The following is a 19167-nucleotide window of genomic DNA, read 5'->3' as shown; positions in this document are numbered from 1 at the left end:
TAACAACTAAATAAATCTATCTCTGGCTATTAATATAACAAGTCTTTTGAACATGAAAATGTAAACAGAAATTCACATTTGGACTATAGCATGTTGTGTATCTTAAACAGGTTTAACATGTCAACTTATCACACAAAGATACTGGCATAATCTATTTACTAGCACTTTTCAATACTGCTAATACTTATCAATACCATCATCAGTGTCCAACCTATTCCCTGTCTCTCTCAGGGCACTCAGGGTCTTTATATCTCAAAGGTTTCCGTGTATTGGATCTGGTCCTAGTGTGTAGACATTCTGTGTCCTGTGAACCTTCTGGTACCATTGCCCTCTCTATGACATGTTGTTCTATTTCAGATGAAGGCTCTGTATACCAGTCACTGTCCAGAGTGGTATATTCTCCTGTTGGTGATATGTCAAGCTTTTCCTGGCACTGGGTGGATGTCCCTTTGGTTCCTACGATATGTCTTTACATTCACCAGAACAGCATAGGAATGTTCACTTAGTTGGTCTAGGCACATTTCCAGGGACCACCGTGTGTAGGAAGAAGGACTCTCACGTCTGACCTTGGCTGAGAGCAGTCATGTTCCGTGCCCGGGCATCATAGTTATCTTTCACTGTCCGTGTCCTTGCCCGCTTACTTTTAGTGACTTTCTGCACCTCTTTGGGCTTTAGTTGTGTGTCTTTGAAGGGCACGAGTGTGGATGTCCGTCAGGACATGAGTCAGTGCACTGAAGAGCCACCAATTCCTTCTGTTGGAGTGTTCCTTCATGCCAGAACAGCTTTCCATGGGTCACTTCCCTCCAGGGATGACTTTTTGGGCAGCGTTTTGGCGATTTTGACAGCCAACTCAATTTTTCCATTGCTCTGTCTGTGATAGGGGGATGACGTGTTATGTGTAAAGTCCCGGTCTTTGGCAAAGAGCTGAAAGTCAAATCCTGAAAAGGGAGGGACAATGTCAGTGAAAACAATTTGGGGAGCTCCACTTCGACTGAATTGTCTTTTGCAGCAAAAACGGTGGATGCAGTGCAGTCTGTTAGTTCTTCCAGCTCCCAATAGTCAGAAGAAGAAGAAGAAGAAGAATTCCTTTATTAGTCCCGCGAATGGGGAAATTCAATTTGGCATTCTTCGTCATGTCTGGCCAGAAGACAATCTTGCAGGTTTTTCCTGAGGCTGACTTCTATTCCTGAATGGTCAGTGTGGATCTTTGTCAAGAATTCAGAGTGCAGCTTTGCAGGGTGAGCACTATGTTCCCTTTGAAAATGAGGCCCCTGTCTATAGTGAGTTATTCTATGTATGTCCAGAAAGGTTGTAGGGACTGACCTATGTCTCTAGCATCTGAGTGGTGAAGTTTATATCACAGGCATGATTCACTTGTTCCGGTTCTGCCAGGGTGAGGCCCATGTCATAGACTGTGGCAGGGGTTTGCATTTGGGTGTGGTCTGTATTTGGTAGCTGTGCCCTGGACAGGAAGTCTGTGATGTGTAGATCCTTGCCTTTCTTGTAGATCACTCATAGCTGGTATCTCTCTAACCTCAGCATCATCCGCTGTAGCCTTTTTCGTGCTGAGAGAAGATACTTTTTAAAGATAGTTTCAAGTGGTTTATGGTCTGTATGAACTGTGCTATATACTCTGCCATGCAAGTATTAGTCAAACTTATCAAATGCAAAAACAATGGCCAATTCTGTAGAAGGACTACTGTCAATCCTTCCTTGCATCACATTGCAGAGTGACTTCTTCCTGGAGGTCATAGTATTTGAGGACTTGGTGGTGCTTGATTAGGCGCGTAATGGTCTCTGTGCGTTGTGTGCTGGCAGCAATGTCTATGTCTTTTTCAGTCAGAAGTTGGAGAGGCTCGCACACATCTGATAGGCTAGGAAGAAACTTTAAAAGATAGTTCACAAACTCTAACAGTCTCTGGAGAGACTTGATGTCTGTCGGGGTCTGCATGTTCCGCACAGCTGTAATCTTGTCATGATCTGGACGCAGGCCCTCTGATGTGAGACAATGACCCATGTATGTAACACTGGGAAGTTTCAGCTTCAGCTTTTTTTAGTTGAGCTTCAAGTTTACTTCTCTGGCTCTTTGTTGTAGGGCTTTCAAGATTCTTGTCATGGTCTACTATGATTTCCTTGTTGGTGTCTCCACATCCATACACCAAGATGTCATCTGCTATTACTCTCACCTTCCAGGCCCTGAAGTGGCTTGTGTTGTGTCTTCTGATATTCCTGGTTTTACAACAACTGGCATTCCTAGTCCAGAATGTGGTCTGCTTGCTTGATCCATCTTTTGAATGTCATACTGAGAATATCTTTTCTTTTGCTAAGTATGGTAGTATTACTTCTATTGTGGGCATCTGATAGTGTGATCTCAGTAGGGCCTTGTGCAGTTGACCCAGGTCCAGGTGTAACTCTCTCTTGAGGCATCCCAGTCCGTTGAAAACATCCCCATGAGCGGGGACGATTTATTTCGCTGTTTTGGGTATGTCTATGTGAATTAGGTCGGTTCTGAGAGTAAAGGTATCTGTGATTTCTCCTTTATCTGGAATTTGAGGATGTGTGCTGTTCGATTATGTTCGGCTTTGAGTTCTTATTCTCCTCTGGGTCTTATCAGTGTGCCATCAAACAACTTAAGCATTGTTTTGCTGGGTAACAGAGCTGGGTTACCGTCCTGCAGTACACGTTGTTGGTCAGTGAAACCCATGACATTGACATCGGAGAACTTTTTTTTTTTTGTTTAAATTATTTTTATTATTATTATTATTATTTTTTTATATATATTTTTTTTTATGGCCAGAGCACTGGCAAGCATCAGGCCAGCGAAGGCCCTATTGAATTTGTTAAAATCATTATTATTAGAGCCTGAGCACCGACGAAGTCGTCGGAGAGGGATCTTTTGTAACTGCAGGAATTCTTTTTTTTTTGGTCCAAATTAATTGCCCTTTTGCTTTATCATATTCAAATACTCACCAAACTTCACAAATATTTCAGGGGTGTTAAAACTTTACCAAATGTGCGTAGCAAATTGACTCGCTAGCTAGCAAACCCTAGAAAACAGGAGTGTATATATGAAATCATGGGGCGTGTAAACTTTGACAACACACGAAAATCAGTATAAAGTGAGAGACTGGAACGAGACATTTTGGGACTTGTGTGACAGAGGTGTAGTGAGAGCTTCTGTCAATTTGTGTTCATAAAGCGGCTTTAAAATTTGCTATAATATAACAAGAATTTGAAACATTGGACTCTGTCAGCAGCTGTGATACAAAAGGAAAAAAGAACACTGGCCAGACAGAAAGAGTTTAAAATTGTGTGTGTGTGTGTGTGTGTGTGTGATCGGTCATGTGTGGAATGAGGGAGAGTGGATGTGTGTTCAGAAAAACTACAGAGTCAACTAAATAATTGATATATACGTGAAAGGAAATTCACTAGCAATTGAGCAGGATCTGTTTGAGCACTGGATAAAGATAGGGAAACACACACAAACACACACACACACACACACACACACACACAAAAAGTGTCTCAAAAGGTCCATTGGAAGGCTCAAAAATAAAGTAATTCAGTTGGAAAGGGGATCACACTACTTATGAAAACTCCCAGAGCAAAAACATGAACTGATAGAACCAATGCATGCATGATATGTAAAGCACCAATTAATAAAGGAAAGTTATTGTTTTACTATTTTCTAAACAGGAAAGAGTGTCAAAATAATATCAGAATAATATAATCTATACATAAATCTGTAAAAATCTGTCAATAATCTACCTATATAAATCTTTAGACTGAAGTCTTGAAAATCTTTGACTGAACGGTTTAATCACTAACTCACCCAGTCTCTCACTGACTGAGACGAGATTGTAAAAAGAATATGTGTGTGAGTTTTTAATAGGTCTAGTGTGTGTGTCTGTATGTGTGGGACGTCCATTTAACAGCTGGTTTACATTGTTCCAAAGTTGAAAAGTTAATGTGGCAAGGGTGATTCAAATCCAGAGGAAAATTAGCAGATTAAAGAATTATTTTTTTTGCGGTCCATGTCATTTTGAAGTAGTGGTGTAGGAGAAAATTCAGAAGAGCTATCAATCGCCATTTTGAAGTTGTGGCACCATTGAAATTCGGGAGTTGGGTGTGGTTGTAAAATTAAATAGACATTTTGAAGCAAACGTTTTACAAAATTTTGTGGTAGACGTCACTAATACCGGGAGTGGCTTGGAAGCCCGTCATAAAGAGGGTGGGTGTAACAGATAGCACCAGCTGAGAGGGCCTAGCAGTTAGCTATAGGCCCAGAGAGCATAGGAATGTTATTGATACAGAACTACTATAACATGACTGTTTATGCATGATTAACTGTACATGTAAAAAGGAATTATTTTTTGTTTGTCAGTGGCGGTTTTGTACATGGCTGTTTTTGATTATGCTCTCCGGAGAGTTGTTTAAGAGCCCATCAACTGTTCAATCCCTAGTCTTTGCCACAACATAAGTAACATAATTGGCATCCTCTAACGAACAAGACACCACATCGGAGCTGCAAATTCTCTCCTGGCAAAAGATGCATGGCTAGCACCTAAAACCAAGAGATCTTTTGATCCATAATTCGGTTTGTGCAGTCTTTGTTGACATTTTTGGACGTTTTTTTCAAAAACGTTGTTCTGTACTTTAACAAACTCCTTCTAGAGAATTATATGGAATTACTTCAAAGTTGGTCTGTACACCTTAAAGACATGGGCGACACTCAATTGCGGCGCATACGCATTTCCATCAATCCGCTTGGCCGTGGCGGGGCCTCAAATTTCGCCCCCACGCCATGAAACAGGAAATGATATTTAACATGCCCATACATTGTCAAATCTTTCCCAGAACTTCTCAGGCATGATTGGACTCTCAGCCTGAACACATCTATGAGACAATATTAACGTATAGCCATAGCGCCCCCTGTTGGTAACAGGAAATGACATGTTTCATACTTCGATGTCATCGTCCTAACTGGTTCCTAACTCATTCATGATGAGAGCCTAAAGACGTGGATGATGCTGCATTATGAACATGGGACAATGCCGTTAAACGGCACAGCTGTGGCGGCACGACAAATTTTGATGAAATGCCATGACAAAAGACACCACTGAAACTACACACCAGGTTTTCAGATCTTTTCCAAACTTAACCTGTTTGATAAGAGACCCACCCTGAACACAAATGTAGAAAAATTTCAATCATTGTCATAGCGCCCCCTACTGGCAACAGGAAGTTACATTTCATTTATTTTGATGTCTTTTTCCTAGCCGGTTGAACACATCCACCTCAAATCCTGCCAGCACATACTTAAGACCTTCATGATGCTAGATCATGTAGCTTTTAGCTTTTCATCAAACTCTGTTGTCATGGTGACCACACTTCGCCGTGAAACAGGAAGTGGTTTTAACTTCAACATACATTGTCCAATATGCCCCCAATATTTCATGATTAAGAGTACAATATGCTGCAGCTCCCAAAAAGTCTCTGGCTGCGACGGAGCAGCACCATTCTCTTTGCTCTTGTGGCATACAGCTCCATCAGTGGGTTGATATACCTATGATATACCTTGATATGCCTTAACGTGATTTGCATTTAGTACATATTTGTGTGTGAAATTTGTGTTTTATGAAATGGAAAGGTTGATTTATTGTTTGAAAAATGTAGTTATCTAGCAGTATGCAGTGTCTAACTCTGACCAGCAGAGGGCACATTCACTAAACTGTGTGTTCAGGGACAAGGGGAGTCTTGCGTGAATACGTTCAGAGAACAGAACACACACTTGAGTGTAAAGTTACTTGGGGTGGTGAACTGTGATGATAAAATACATATCTTTGCTGTTTGCGGGTAAGAAGTGTGGAAGATATAGATCTCGTGCTCACTCACACTCACCTCGTGATGACCCTTAAGAACAAGGGAATACTCAGTTCCTCATTTTAACACACTCATAAACTGACAATTTCATGTGGTGCAACACAGACACATCTGTTCTCTCTAGATATCCATATAGGGACATGCACTAGTCTCCCCCACACAGCTTTTATTGTTAGAATGTGTTACCAGGCAGATTAACGCCCATTGCCGCCTTCTTTTTCTTTAAGGCGTTACCATCGAAAGAGGGGTACTTAAGCCTCTACCCCTAGACAATAACAGACTCTTCTGATGTATGACCTAGTTTGTGTTGTATCAGGACTTGTCTCCGCTTTGCAAAGTGCTTCAATAAAGATATTGGTGTGATCTCAAGCCATCGTCTCAAGATCTCTCCTTCTATCCTCCGATCAACGGACCCGGGGAGGTAACTGCAGGTTGATCTCAACAATTTGGGGGCTCGTCCGGGATCGGAAGGAGGAGCAGGCAAATTCGACCCAAAAGGTTTCTTCACGGGGAACAGTGTGAGACACAAGCCGGCACATCAGTAAAGGTAAGCAGAACCTGTTTAATCGAAACTCTGCACATTGGGCATTCTAAAACATTGTGTCTTGCCTGCGCCACAGTGAGTAAACTATTTAAATTGAAATAATGGCAAAACTGAGAATGGTAAACTGAGAATGGTCCTGGGTCGTGGTTGACCCCACCGTTATTATGACGAGGATACGGACAAAACCTAGGAGGTTACTGGGTTAGAGGCCCGGGGAACTGAGGATACCCCGAATTCTATAAGTGAGTTTTTAGCTCACAGAGGCATCGCAATTTTGCTATAAGCGGAGTCTGGGACTCATATGTGTTATTAAAGCAGTGTGGGAGGTTCGTGTGTATATCCACTTTGACATCAGAGGATGTCAAAGTGGAGGAATACACATTTCTGTGGGACAACAGAGGGCGGTTTAGTTCCGTCGCTGTTTTTTATCTGAAACGGGAAAAGTGGTGCACGTTCTGGGGTAACCCCGAGAGTGAAGGCGCACAGACGTGAGTCTGTGTAGAAGCTTCCTTTACTAGAACAGCATTACCGGCATTAACCCCCGTTGACGAGAACAGGGAAGTGTTATAACTTCATTCATGGTTGCATCATATACGTCACCGGAGTATTTAGCGTGGATTGTAAAAGTGAATAAAGAACAGAAAAGGCAGACGAGATACTTAGGCGCCATTTTTAGGAGTATTCGTGTTAGAGGTGGTGTTTGTTGTCGGATATCTTATTCACGCATACACGGATAGTTAAAAGTTAAAATATGGATTTCCATTGGGAATAATTAAATATCGGGCTTGCTGTTTTCTGACTCACAATAAGAGCGAAGTGAACGAATAACACGGTGTCCTGGCTGTTCCAATCAGAGGTGAACTGTAACGAACAAAGTCAGCAGGATCAGCAAGAGCTGATTGGCCGTGGATGAGTCACCGTCTCAGAATAAGGCTCAGAAGACAGTAATCATTTAAGAAAATAATGAACGGAGAATTTGATCCCGAGCAGGACGATGGAGGCTGGGGTCCGGTTAACCCCAACTCCAGATGGACGTCATTTGCAGTCCAGTTAGACAATATGATAAAAGTAGCGGATACCACCCTCGGACCGAAAGGGAAAGACAAGAAATTGTAGGAAATACGAGTTAAAGTGGAAGGGTTGGTGAAGAGAAAAGGGAAAGAAATGGATGAGAAAGGATCATTGGGCAAGTGGTTATGGGAGAAGGAGTGTGAAAGTCGTGTGACAAGGGATGAAATGAAGGACAAGGGTAAGAATGCAGGAATAATGAAACGTTCCGGATATAAGAAAAAAACGGAAGCTCTGGAGGAATATAGAAGGGAGTGGTCAGAACTAGAGTTTTACTGGCGAAGTACAAAACACTTACACAAAAAAACCACACCCACAAAACAACTCGCCACTTCTGCCACAGCTCCGTCATGTCCACCTCTGTATTCCCCTTCAGCCACGACTCAAACTTCAGAAACCCCTGGCATGTATCCAACATTGTATATTACTGAGGGCACCCTCATGGTCGGCGAAGAGGAGGAGGTGTACACACAGGATATTGTTAGTAACACCTCAAGCCTACAAACTGGCCCCATCTCACAGGCAACAGGAGGGGCCTCGTGGCCACCTCCACCCCCGCCACCGACGGTGAACACCAGCTCAGGCGGAATGGACAATACTCCATTTGATCTGCGCAAACAACGTGAAAAACAAGCCGAAGAATGGGCTAGGTTAGAAAGTGAATTACAAAAGTACCCCTCGACACTGAAGCAACAGACCCAACCCCGACCTCCACCACTCACCACTGCCCCCACTCCGACAGCACAGCCACCGTCGCAGCCTACAGGCTTCCCCACACCGAGCTCCAATACTCTTTTACCAGCACTCGATTTAACGGGTCGAGGGCGGGCCACCTTTAGGGGGACAGGGGAAGAAGAACAGACTGGGAATTTCGTTCCTGTCACTATGGATCTGTTAGGATCCTGGGACGATAACGATCCGGCACCTGCCTGTCCTTCTGTGACAGACATACTAGAACGCAAGAGGTCTGCTTTACAGGAGAAAATTTGGGAATCAACAGTCACTGTTAAAGCCCTGGAAAATACTATTGGTAGCAGGGTTGCGGCCAGAAATCGCACAAGCCGTCAGGAAAGTCTTTTTGGAGGGGCATATGGCAATTATCCACTGGTGACGTCAAATAACAATAGAGGATGATATAAACCTTATAGTCAGGGAGACCTTGGCGCCATCGTTGAAAAACTACCACCGATGTCCGAAGGGGGTAACTTGTGGTTAGCCAAATTAGATGCGTTGACTGCGGGACAGAAACTAGGACTGGGGACTTCCGAGCGGTAGCTGCACGTTGCGTGACAGGAGGAGACTTAGCGTCCCTTGAACAACAGGCAGGGACCGTTGGCCTAAGTGATGATACTCCATTTTTGGCGCTGAGCACTCTGATTAGTCAGTTTCTGAGGGAAAAATACCCTTTACCTAGCACAGCTGCCATGCCTAAAATGAGGTGGGATCCTAAGCAAAATCCGCGAGAATACATCGATAACGGGAAAGATTTATGGCTAAAATATACAGGCATGCACCCTGGCAAAGAAGGTACACTGCATGAATGGTTTAGACAGGCGGTGCTGGAGGGAGTTCCGGAGGAAGTCAGAGTGGCTATGGTCAATAACCCGGATATGTTAGGGGCGGAGTCGACTAATTGGGAAAAACATCTCATACATCATTTGACTTGTGCACAAGACCAAACTCAGAAAGAGACAGAGGATCTTAAAGAATTACAGACACAACTACTGAAATTACAATTATCTGATGTGAGACAAAAAGTAAATGACAAAAAGAAGTCTAATAAGGACTCTGGGAAGGTGATGGTTGCCGCAGAATACACGCCCGACTCATTCCTCTCTGATCACATTCCATGGGTGCCACCACACCCACAACAAACGAGGGACAGTGGGCGTGGCAGGGGATTCGTGAGGGGTGGCAGCAGGTTCCGAGAAGGGCATGGAAAGGGCAGCACAGGGCCTGGTCAGTCGAGGGAGGGTTGCTTTGTATGCGGTGACCAGGGACACTGGGCCAGAGACTGCCCCAGAGGACAGGGCGGTCCGTCACGTTTCCGGGCCAGAGGCCGTGTATCTGGAGGACGACGACCTCCATGTCCTCCTCGGCGTGCCACTGACGAAGCCACACCAGAGGGCAGCAACGAAGATCCCAGCCAGTTTCCACAGTGGGAGGGTGGATGGGAGGAGTCCAGCCAATATTGACACACCCCCGAGAACCACACGGACAACAATCCCACGGCAGAAACAATGTTGTCTCTACAAGTAGGAACTGCTAAATTGCCATTTTTGGTTGACACGGGGGCCACGTGCTCAACGATAAAATCATTACCTCCCGGTTCTCTATCTTCGAACACCATCACATTTCTGGGCTTCTCTGGGGAAAAACAAACTCTGCCGATTACCAAACCCCTGTTAACAAAAATTGGCCCACAGACTTTTGCACATCCCTTTGTGCATTATCTCATGGTCCCTTTGAATCTCCTGGGGAGGGATTTGCTCATTAAAATGGGAGCATCCATCCTGTGTTGTGCTGATGGACTGGTTGTCACTCTACGGGACGGTACTCGACTGCCATGCTCGAACGGCCCAGCCTCAGCTGGACAATATCTGCTGCAACCTGTAAACGAACAATGCGTCGACATATACTGGAGAACTATACAACCACAAACGCCTGGGCAGGGTAGCGTTCTTTCGGCTTACCCTGGAAACCCTGGATAGCTCAGATCGAGCCCTAGGTCTCTCCTCCGGATCCACCACATGTCACACTGTTCTATGATAGAGCACAAACTGATTTGTATCAGGATAAATATCAAAGCTGCCTTGAAGGGCAGACTTGGGAAATTGACACAGAATACATTTATGTTGCACCAGAGGGTGTGGCTGCTGCGGTCAACTTAACACCTGAACAGACTTTCTGGTACATGATGGATGACGAGGCATCGCCACACGTTTCTCTGGCGCTGCATCCTCAACATCAGGCCAAGGAACTTGGGAGCATTGTTAAAAGGGCAATACAGCAAACGGATTGGGTAGACACACCACTGCCACAAGTCCAATATTCGCATACGACTAACACTTATCGTATTTTAGTTTCAGGAACTGATCGGGTAATCTTAGAACATGCACAGTTGTCCAGACATCACGGTCGCGAGCAGACGGATCACCCAGAGGCCGCCAACATACACTCCGGACTTCCTGCTAGTTTATGGGCAAATGGCCCGACGGACGTCGGCATGGTACAAAGCTCGCCGGTCACTTTCCAGATACAGGACGGCAGTCCTATCTGGATCAGGCAGTATCCACATAAGCCTCAAGCTGAGGAGGGGATAGCTGACACAATCCTGGGCCTTTTCCACTCAGGGGTCCTGGAGCAATCACATTCCGAATGGAACACGCCCATTTTACCGGTTGAAAAGAAAGGGACAGGTAAATATCGCTTGGCACATGATCTGAGGGCCATCAATGACATCCTTCGTACTCCCACAGTACCAGTTCCTAACCCATATGTTGCGCTCACGAATTTGGTTCCGGAACAACTGTGGTTAACCTGTATTGATTTGGCTAATGCGTTCTTCTGTTTGCCTTTGGCCAACGAGTTACGGGACATTTTTTCATTTACCTTCCAAGGACAACGACTTAGATACACCCGCCTACCACAAGGTTTCGCCCTCTCCCCTGGACTGTTTAATCATACCCTCAAGGAACTGTTAGTCGACTGTCCCTTACCCGTCCAAGTGACTTTGGTTCAGTACATAGACGACCTGCTACTTGCTGCACCAACGGCCGCGTTATACCTACAAGCGACGCAACTCATTCTGACTCATTTGGCATAAGGGGGATTCAAAGTCAGCAAAAACAAACTGCAGGTCTGTCAAAAGCAGGTTTCTTTTTTGGGATGGGTAATTTCTCAGAAGGGGACTAGCCTCTCTCCACAGCATAAATCCACCATTTTGCATCATTCAAAACCCGTGTTAGTAAAAGACATGCTGTCGTTTTTAGGACTCACAGGCTATAGTAGGTCATATATTGCTGACTATGTTGGACTAACGACTCCCTTGCGCAACCTCGTGAAAGAACAGGGTATGCGGAATCTCTCAGCGTCTCTTGACTGGACCCAGGAGGCGGAAGAAGCTTTTATCAATCTTAAACAGGCACTTTCGTCCGCCGCTGAATTGGCCATTCCAGACTTCTCGTTACCGTTCTGTCTCGATGTCTCTGTCACAAATGCCTGCGCCAACGCATTTTGTTCCAGAGAAAAGGGGGAGATAGGATAGTATTAATGTATGTAAGCGTCATGTTAGACGAAATGGAAAAACAACATCATGACTGCACTCAACACGCAGCAGGTTTGGCTAAAATCATCCAGAAAACGGCCCATGACGTCATGGGCCATCCATTACACGTTTTGACATCACACAGTGTGGTAGCATATGTCAACTCACAAGCATTCACATTAACGGCGTTACGACAACGAAGTCATATACTCGAAGCCCCAAATTTAACATTCACACATGGAGGAATAAATATGGCCGATCAAATGGGAACAGGAGAACCTCACACGTGCGTGGACATAATATATAGGGATGAAAAAGTGCGACCACACTTGCAGGCACAAGCAATTGATGGCGCCAGAGACTTGTACACAGACGGCTGTTGCTTTAGAGACAAGAGGGAGGGGTTAAAAGCTGCCTTCGTGGTGGTAGAGGATGTACAAGGACAGTTCGTCACACGAAGCACGGAACGAATACAGGGACAGCAATCAGCCCAAAGAGCGGAGGTTCTGGCCCTTATAGCGGCCCTAGAAATAGGTGAAGGACAGAGAGTAAACATTTATTCAGACTCCGCGTATGCAACGGGAGCGGTGCATGTAGAATTAAAACAATGGTTAAGGACAGGCTTTCTGACGACCAACAAAAAACCCATCAAACATGAAACTGAAATGAGAGAACTGGCGAATGCATTATTACTCCCGAACGAGGTAGCAGTAATAAAATGCAAAGGACATGATAAAGTCAACACACGAGTAAGACAAGGCAATGACGCAGCTGATCAAGGCGCAAAGAAGGCGGCAGGATACGTAACACAAGCAATAGTGGTGTGTTCAAAGGCAGAAGAGCTATCTGATCTGAGTGCACTCAAAAATGGACAAGCAGCAGCGTCTCCACAGGAGAAAACCATGTGGAAAGCTAGAGGGGCCACACAAACGGATGGTTTGTGGAGAGGCCCGGATGGGCGTCTCGTTTTGCCACCGGACGGTAGGCAGACTGCTTTAGCTGAAGCACACGGTGTGGGACATGTGGGTGTGGCTCAGATGATGAGAAATCTGGAACATTGGTGGCATCCTTATCTGAAAGACATGGCCAAACACTTTGTGACCACATGCAAAATATGTACACAGTACAATGCCAGACCCACGGTGAAAGCACATCCTGGACGATATCTTCTAGAACCCAGAGTCGGAAGAGAAATCATAATCGATTATACAGATATGGTTACCATGGTAAGAGGGTATAGGTATGTGTTGATGTGTGTGGATGCATATACAGGATGGCCAGAGGCATGGCCTGCGAAGAAGGAAGACAGTAAGACGGTAATTAAGTTTTTGATAAACCAGTACATTCCGAGACATGGGTTCCCGGAGAAAATCAGGTCAGATAACGGAACACATTTCAAGAATCAGGATTTGCAGAAGGTTGAATCAATGTTGGGTTTGAAACACAAGTTTGGTACATTTTACCATCCCCAGTCACAAGGGAAAGTGGAAAGAATGAATCAGACTATAAAAAACAAATTAGCCAAAATCTGTGCACAGACCAAAATGAATTGGGTTGACGCCCTACCATTAGCCTTGATGTCTGTTAGGAGCTCTGTGAATCAGAGCACAGGTTTCACGCCTTTTGAGTTGTAAACGGGAAGGGCTCTGCCAGGGCCACAGTCTAGGCTGCCTGGTATGAAAAATGATGACCAATCACTAACCAACAGAGAGTATTTCCGTGAATTGCAAAGTCTCGTTTCAGCATTCGCCAAACAGGTGGCCGATCGACTCGGCAACGCGGAGGCCCAGGACAGGTCCATACCAGGTGGTGGAGCGAAAGTCAAATGCCGTCTGACTGAGGGGGAAAGGCGACACTTGGTACCACTGGAGCCATCGGCGGCAGCGGCAGAACAACAACGCTCCTTGAGTGAGGTGCATCAGGACCTGAAAGCATCGTGCACTGTAGAGGAAGAAGAAAAGACCACCGACCAACAAGGGGCAGAATAATCCCTTGGTGGCACTGGAGGGAAGGTAGTATACCTGAGCTTGTTAAAACCAACACCCGAAGAAGACGACGTCGCCAGACCCACCATCCACATGACAACATGTCAACTGAACTTTTTCATTTTTCTATCTGTAATATTTGCTATTTCCTTTGCTTTAGGTTTGCTAAAACTAATACTCACAGGCACCACTAGGTTTAAGTGCTAAATCATGCTACTATTTGGTAATAGAGGAGTGTTATTATCGTGTGGTGCTCTAACATGTATAATTGTAACCCCTGATTTTTTGGTTATGCGAAGGTCAGCATGAACAGAGTGAGGCAGTGACACCCCTTAGCCCGCTCTCTCGTGAGAAATGAGGAACGCAAAAAAAGGATAAGTGCATACAGAAATATGGGGGAATTGAGTTAGATTTCACCCTAAATTCAACCTCGGCGTTCCAATTTGACCTGTGTAGCGTAATTCCTTGTGGAGGCAAGCCAACTTTGCATAGAGGGTATGACGTATATATCTCTGCCAGCTCGGGTGGCCAGGGAGCCAGGTTTGGTGTCCTAGCTGGAACCATGTCTGGTAGGCCACCAATCGAGACTTTAACCCGCAAACGACCACCTCGGAGGGAAAGGTAAAAACGGCGGGGTACTTTCGTATACAGAGGGATTTAAGTGCACAAACAAACCCATTAACAATGAGTGTCCTACAATTAACAGCCAATCCGTATCCTAACCGCCCAAGTGGACATTGTTGGAACTATACCGAAACTCCTTCTATTTCTTATTAGGGTTAGATATCACAGGAAAGGACCCTATGGGCCTAATAAAACTGAACTTACACCCGGCTCGTCCTCAAAACCTCACTGCATTAGCCACTGTGTCCGCTCCAGCCCGGGCGACTAAACCGGACCTGGGATCTACCTTTAAGGTCATAGACTACTCTCTATTGAAACCGGCAGATGTAGTACGGATGGCTACCGGGTACTCTGAAGAAAACTTGTGGGTATTCTGGGTAGCTCAGGTAGCGCGAGAACAGAGTGAAGGGGACTGTGAAGCATGTGCATCTGCTCGCCCCAGTTTAGTAACAGTCCCAGCGCCACTCTTTCCAAACGACACAGTAGGCTATAATTGCATGATGAGCTTGACTAACGGCATTGATACCAGCTGTTCCACTCTGGGACATCTGTTTCCCCCGATATCTAACAAAACCACAGTAGATCCATTTACGCCCAATAAGAACAATGGTACGTACATATGTTACGAATGGTCTGACTATAGCCCAAGATGTAATCTAACTCACAGCAAAACGCCTGATAAACGCGACTATGGGTCCATAGACTCCTCCTGGTGCAAAGAAATCAGAAACGGAAGTGAAATTGGCACGTGGGCTTGGGCAGGATTATATTACTTTTGCGGCACTAAGCGACTCTATGTCCGTCTTCTCCCACATAGCATTGGGAAATGCGCGATGGTAAGACTGAGAACACCTCTCCTTTTGATAGGCGACCATTTGAGACATCTGTCTGCCACCGAAACCGCTAGACAGGCACTCACACAACGTCAACGACGTCATGTGCTCCAGAAATGACACACCGGTTCATTTGATACGTCATTAAACAATCCTACGTATATTGATGCAGTTGGAGTACCACGCGGGGTCCCCAACCGATACAAATTAGCGGATCAAGTAGCGGCAGGTTTCGAAAACACCCCCCTTATCAGCGCTGTGTTCCCGATCACGCCCAACAAAAATGTTGATCGCATCAATTATGTGCATTACAATGTCCTGCGACTAACCAATTTAACCAGGGACGCAGTCAAAGGTCTTTCGGCTCAATTAGCCCCGACTTCACTTATGGCAGTTCAAAATAGGATGGCCTTGGACATGGTTTTAGCCGAAAAAGGGGTGTGTGTGCAATGTTTGGGGACATGTGTTGCACATTCATTCCCAACAATACTGTGCCGGATGGTTCAGTGACCAAGGCCTTAGAATGATTGCAAACCCTCTCTAAAACTATGCACGAACATTCTGGATTGAATAACCCCTTGGATGAATGGTTCACCAGAGTATTTGGAAAATGGAAGACATTGATTCTGTCATTGTTTCTGTCTATCGCTGTTTTCCTGGCCATACTGGTAACTTGTGGATGCTCCTGTGTACCATGTATCAGGTCCTTGATGGTTAGGCTAATCACCACCACCATTGAAGGTAAAGCTCCTGTCATGATGACCATGCCTCTACTGTTAGCTGAAGAACAGGAAAACCAGGAGAATGAAGATGGTGACTACGGGATATTAGACTGGTCGATGTCTAGACCCACTACAGATGTGATTCCAACGCTTTTTCTTAAAACCCATGTACAGCCGAACTATATCATACGGCCGAGCTATATCCATGCTTGCTATCAAAGATTTTCTGCAATTGCGAACGCTTGATGTTGAGCTCTTTTGAGAGCTCAAAAGGGGAATTGTGGAAGATATAGATATCCTGCTCACTCACACTCACCCCGTGATGACCCTAAAGAACAAGGGAATGCTCAGTTCCTCATTTTAACACACACACACACACACACTCATAAACTGACAATTTCATGTGGTGCAAACACAGACACATCTGTTCTCTCTAGATATCCATATAGGGACATGCACTAGTCTCCCCCACACAGCTTTTATTGTTAGAATGTGTTACCAGGCAGATTAACGCCCATTGCCGCCTTCTTTTTCTTTAAGGTGTTACCATCGAAAGAGGGGTACTTAAGCCTCTACCCCTAGACAATAACAGACTCTTCTGATGTATGACCTAGTTTGTGTTGTATCAGAACTTGTCTCTGCTTTGCAAAGTGCTTCAATAAAGATATTGGTGTGATCTCAAGCCATCGTCTCAAGATCTCTCCCTTCTATCCTCCGATCAACGGACCCGGGGAGGTAACTGTAGGTTGATCTCAAAAGAAGGGAGGGTTAGAATTGTGTAATTGACGGGTGAATGTGTTATGTTGTAGTTTATAATCCCGTTTGGACTTTATGTGGTATGGTTTAAGAACGTTACTTATTCAGCTAATGTAACATGCTCAAACGGCTAGCCAGTAGTTAGCACTGGTTGCCTAGTTATCTTAAGCGAGTGGGAGGCTGGAGAGAATAAACTATGAGCCAGTCTAAAGACCCCGAACTGCTCGTGTAGAGTGCATAAATAAACAAATAAATAAGTAGGTTTAATATTCATAAATAAATGAATAAATTATCTAAACGGATACATAATTGACTTGGGTTACATGACAATGTTGGGTAGACACTATTTAAAGGGCCATGGTGGTGGCAGAAGTGGCAAGAACTGAGCAGGAACGCCTTAGCATCAAAGCGGTGTCCCAGGGCCAGCAAGGTCGTTGGACGTCATGGGAAGGTCTCACAAACAGATCTATGTCGTGGTCTGATATGTGGAAGATCCCCCAAGCCAGGCTCAGCTTCCTGATCAGAGCAATGTATGACACCTTGCCTTGCCCCCGAAACCTCCACCAATGGTTCGGTGCCAAAGAGAACTGTCTCCTGTGCAATACCATCAATGCGAGCCTCCAGCACATCCTGTCCGGCTGCAAGATAGCACTGTCCCAAGGTCGCTATACATGGCGACACGACCTGGTGCTGAAAAAGCTGGCAGAGGTGACCGAGGTATGCAGACAGGAGGCAAACAGCAGACCTTCCGCCCCGGACAGACATCCCATCCAGTTTGCCAGGGCTGGACAGAGAGTCAAACCCTCCCGCCAGAAGGACACAGCAAGACTCCTCTCATCGGGCAAAGAGTGGTCCATGAGGGTCGACCTGGGGAAGCAACTCCAGTTCCCCAGGGAGATAGTGGAAACATCGCTCCGACCAGACCTCGTCATGTGGTCGGGGGCTTGCAAGACAGTCCTTCTGGTCGAACTCACGGTCCCATGGGTAGGGGGCTTGGAGGCTGCTAACGAGCGGAAGCGAGCCAAGTATGCCGATCTGGCGGCAGAATGCAGGGAGGCTGGCTGGAAAGCTGTTATCTGCCCTGTGGAAGTGGGGTGCAGGGGCTACATAGGTTCCTCAACTGTTCGCCTTCTCCGCGACATGGGATGCACAGGAGCAAGGCATCGGAAGGCCGTGAAAGAGCTGGCTGAGGAGGCGGAGAAAGGCAGCTTTTGGCTGTGGCTAAGGAAGAAGCACAAGAGTTGGGGGGGCGAATAACACCTAGGGCATCAGCCGGGGGCGGCAGGGAGAGATCCCTGCCGTCGCTCCGCCACTAGTGGACGTTCTGGGGTTAAAGGAGCGAAACGTTGATCACTGGTGGTCCCCAGCTGATGACCCGGTTAGGCCCATAGAGGTGTTCATTGAGGTGTTACAGCACACCTGCTCTAAGGCAGTAATGCCCAGCAGAAATACCATCACCTGTATCATGAATGAATGAATGCTGTGTACTGGAGAAACAAGTTTCTATCGAATGTACATGTTGAAACTGGTCTGTAATATCAATGCAACACACATAGTGTGGCACAGCACCACACAATCAACACAGAGCGCCACAAATTGACTCTGGGTTTCTGCTATTTTTCAACGCGCTTTTAAATATTGTTCCATTTATTCATCTCCGCATAGCACTCTTTCTCCCTGTCATTCTCGTACACACACAGAGAGAGACGCGCACCTCAGTGCAGCCTGTTTGTGTGCTGACGGTCAACAGTGTGAGTGCAGTTTCGCTCTAACTTCTGGCTGGTGCTGACATCTGAGCTAGGGATGTAACGATGCATCTTGAGACAGTTAAAATTGATTAAAATGTGTGACTATTCAAATAGGTTGTTGAGATGAAAAATGGAAAGCAATGCACTATCTACTTTTGACTTTGTTTGTTGACATCGGTGCAAAGATGGCGGTGAGCGCAGCAGGTTGCCCCGGTCTGTTTTATCGGAGGTTCTAACTCAGTTTTGTCTTTTGGAACTGAAAGAAGTTGTGTTTCTTCATCCACTGATTTCCTGTCCAACGCGCTGTCAGTGACACAGGCTGTCAGCAGTGCGGAGCAAGTTATTACGTAAATCCTTTCAAGAATAGTTCAGTACGCTACAGAGGCTAGTCTGTGTGTGTGCCGGTGAAAAGAGAGGATGAACTCAGAGCAGACAGCTGTAGCTGGTGATGGTCGGAGCAGAGAGAAATTAGCAGTTAAATTATCACGTTTTAGTGAGTGTTTCATATTTCCTGACGCTGGTTTGTTCCTGTAAACAGAGCCTCTGCTAACCGAATGGTATTCATTATGTGTACAGGAGAACACAGGCAAAGTCTTAGTTTCTTTGTTTTTCAATTCAATTATTGCTTTTGTTTTTTAAAAAAATATTTATGTTCAGTTTAACTTTTACAAAGAAAAGGAAATGTGCACTGTTTTGCAGTTCATACCTAAGAAATAATCATTCTTTCATTTGAAAAA

The 19167-nt window shown here is 45.4% G+C and overlaps 1 protein-coding gene across 1 annotated transcript in view; it reads right to left on the bottom strand.

The window, feature by feature from the left end:
* Positions 1-19167, bottom strand: part of LOC310965473 (dihydropyridine-sensitive L-type skeletal muscle calcium channel subunit alpha-1-like) — a 293992-nt gene that overhangs the window by 73242 nt on the left and 201583 nt on the right. The gene's annotated exons all lie outside the window — the stretch shown is intronic.

The sequence above is a fragment of the Echiichthys vipera genome, assembly GCF_963691815.1.
Source record: "Echiichthys vipera genome assembly, chromosome: X".
NCBI classification, from domain to species: Eukaryota; Metazoa; Chordata; class Actinopteri; order Perciformes; family Trachinidae; genus Echiichthys; species Echiichthys vipera.
Note: the sequence above shows the minus strand (reverse complement) of the source record. Positions and strands in the feature narration are given on the sequence as shown.